Raw genomic sequence first — 3,014 nt, 5'->3', positions numbered from 1 at the left:
CTATACAGTCCAAGGAACTCTCCAGGCCAGAACACTGGAGTGGGTAACCTTTCCCTTCTCCAGGGGATCTTCCGAACCCAGGGATCGAACCCAGGTCTCCCACATTGCAGGTGGATTCTTTACCAGCTGAGCCACAAGGGAAGCCCTAACCACTAGACCACCAGGGAATTCCCATCAGCCTCTGTCCCTCTTCACGTCGGCTCCACACCTCGAGAGCGCCCTGATGAGCCAGGTGCCGGGGACACAGCGACAGGGTCCCCCATCAAGGTTAGCTCTCTCCTGGCCCCAGTCCACTTGGCCCAACCAGGCTTTATTTGACCCTCACAGCACCGCAGGAGGCCTCCAGCACAGGGGTCATTGCTCCCGCTTGACAGATGTGCAAAATGAGGCCCTCCGTGCTCAAGAACCTTCCGTGGCGCCTGCTGCCGAGCCACGCAGGCCTCCTTCCCGAGCGTCGCCCTGCAGCCCCTGTGTGTCCCTCGTCACCCTCCACCCGGCTGCGGCAGCCTGGTGTCTGGGTCCCTCCAGGTTCCAAACGTGTCCCCATCTTGGGACCTTGGATGGGGCTGGGATCCCCCGGGGAGCACCCCCAGCCCCAACCTGGTCTCATTTTCTTTCCTCTTTAGTGGCCCTTGGGCCACGCCAGCTCTCCCTCCCTTGGGGCCAGACTTCAGGAGGACAAGGTGCCCACCCTGCAGAAGCTCAGGGTTGGGGAAGCAAATACGTCTATGAAAAATCAGAATGTGGTGGTGGTTTAGTCACTAAGTCGTATCTGACTCTTGCAACCCCACAGACTGCAGCCTGCCAGGCTCCTCTGTCCATGGGATTCTCCAGGCAAGAATACCGCAGTGGGTTGCCATTTCCTCATCCAAGGGATCCTCCCAACCCAGGGATCCAACCCAGGTCTCCTGCACTGCAGGCAGATTCTTTATCAGCTGAGCTAGGAGGGCAGGATACAAGGCAAAGGCGCCTTGGGAATGAAGGCGTGGCAGCTCCTGACCCTCCCCCAGGGCCAAGAGAGGTCCCAGCGTTGCCAAAGTGAGAAGAGCCAGAAGGGCACTCCCGGGGGGAGGAAGAGCCTGTGCAAAGGCCTGGGAGGGAAAGAATATGACTTGTTCCTGGAGAATCACCCACCATGTCCCAAGCCCAGTCCTGTGTAGAGATGTGGTGGCAGATGAAGCTGAGGAACATGAGGAATTTGAATGCCAGGCGAAGGGTCGGGCTTCATCCCCTAGGACAGGACTGAGCAGACCAACCCGCAGGCGCTACATCTAGTCCATCACTGGTGTTAGTACAGCCCGTGAGCTGAGAATGGTTTCACTTTTTTCAAAAAAATTAACTAATTAATTAATTGATGTGGCCGCATCAGGTCTCAGCTGCATCACCTGGGGTCTTGGTTGCATCGTGCGGGATCTTTCACTGCAGCACGTGGAGCCCCTTGTTGTGACTCACGGGCTCAGTAGTTGCACCAAGGCAAGTGGGGTCTTAATTCCCCAACTGGGGATGGAACCCAAGTTGCCTGCATTGCCAGGAGGATTCTTAACCACTGGACCACTGGGAAGTCTCTGTTTCCACTTTGGCTATTTACTTTTTTAAATGGTTGGAAAAATCAAAAGAGTCTAAAATTCAAGTTTCAGTTTCTATAAATAACATTTTATTGGAATGCAGCCACGCCCATTGTTTACATATTGCATGCAGCTGCTTTTCACTGCAAAGATAGAGTTGGTTCAGAGGCTCCCCCCCACCACAAAGCCTAAACTACTTGCTATCCGATGCTTCCCCAAAAGTCTACCCATCCCTGTTCTAGGAATTGGCAGTGGTTCCCAAAGGGGATTCTAGGAAACTGTCAGCCCATGAGATGCTCTGGGAGAAAAGGGTTTCCCAGGCAAGTAAATCTGGGTTCCTCTGCCTGCTGCTCCCCACTGTCTCCAGAGAGGGACAGTGAACAGTAAAACAGTAAGGCCCTGAGAAGTCCTGCAGGAAAGGACGCTGTTCAACTGCTATGAGTCATCAGAGGTGTTCAAAGATATTGGAGTCCTCTCCTTCCAGGCTCAGGGGAAGATTGCATATCTCCTTGGAGGGAGGCATGGCTGGGGAACTCACTTTGCCACTGAGATGACAAGCGATGTGTTCTGAGTGGAAGCTTTAAGAACCAGTGGGTGAGTGACCACTTCCTCTTCCACTGCCTTCTCCTGCCATGGCCCCCAGTGTAGCTCCAACAGCCTGGGTCCTGGAGTGAGGAGACTTGGAGCAGAGACCCTGCCAGCCCATGATGGACGTGAAACAAGACCAAGAAAACGTTCCTTGCTGTTTTGTGCCTCTAGCAAACGAACAGGAGTGGAGGGGCATAGGGGAAAACTCACTGGGTTGTGAACCTAAAAAATAAAGTCTAATTTTTAAAAAAAGACAGTCCATAATAGATAAAAACAAGGTCCTAATGTATAGTACAAGGAATTATATTCAATATCATGTAATAAACCATAATGGAAAAAACTATGAAAAAGATATATATATATATATATATATATATGAACAATCTTACAGTAAATCAGAAATTATATTTTGTAAATCAACTACAATTAAAAATTTTAAAAATTGAAAATGCGCAAAGGATCTGAATAGACATCATTCCAAAGAAGATATATAAATGGCCAATAAACACATCAAAAATTGCTCACCAGTTAGTTGGGAGGGGAACGCAAAACCACAGTGAGGTTCCACACCCAGAAGGATGGCTTTTACCAAAAAGACAGACAATACCAAGCGTTGGCAGGAAATGAAGAAAGTAGAACCTTCATACACTGTTGGTGGGAATGTGAAATAGTACAGCTACTTAGAAAAGCATTTGGGCAGTTTCTCAAAATGTTAAACATAGAGTTACCATAAGACCCAGAAATCCCATTGCTAGATCTACACCCCAGATAAATAAAAACTTAGATCTACAAAAGTCTTGTACCCAAATGGTCACAACTGTATTATTCATAATAGCTAAAACCTAGAAAGGACTTGGTGTC

The sequence above is a fragment of the Muntiacus reevesi genome, chromosome 15 (genome assembly GCF_963930625.1).
Source record: "Muntiacus reevesi chromosome 15, mMunRee1.1, whole genome shotgun sequence".
Classification (NCBI taxonomy): Eukaryota; Metazoa; Chordata; class Mammalia; order Artiodactyla; family Cervidae; genus Muntiacus; species Muntiacus reevesi.
The sequence above is the reverse complement of the archived record's forward strand: the minus strand, read 5'-3'. Positions refer to the sequence as shown.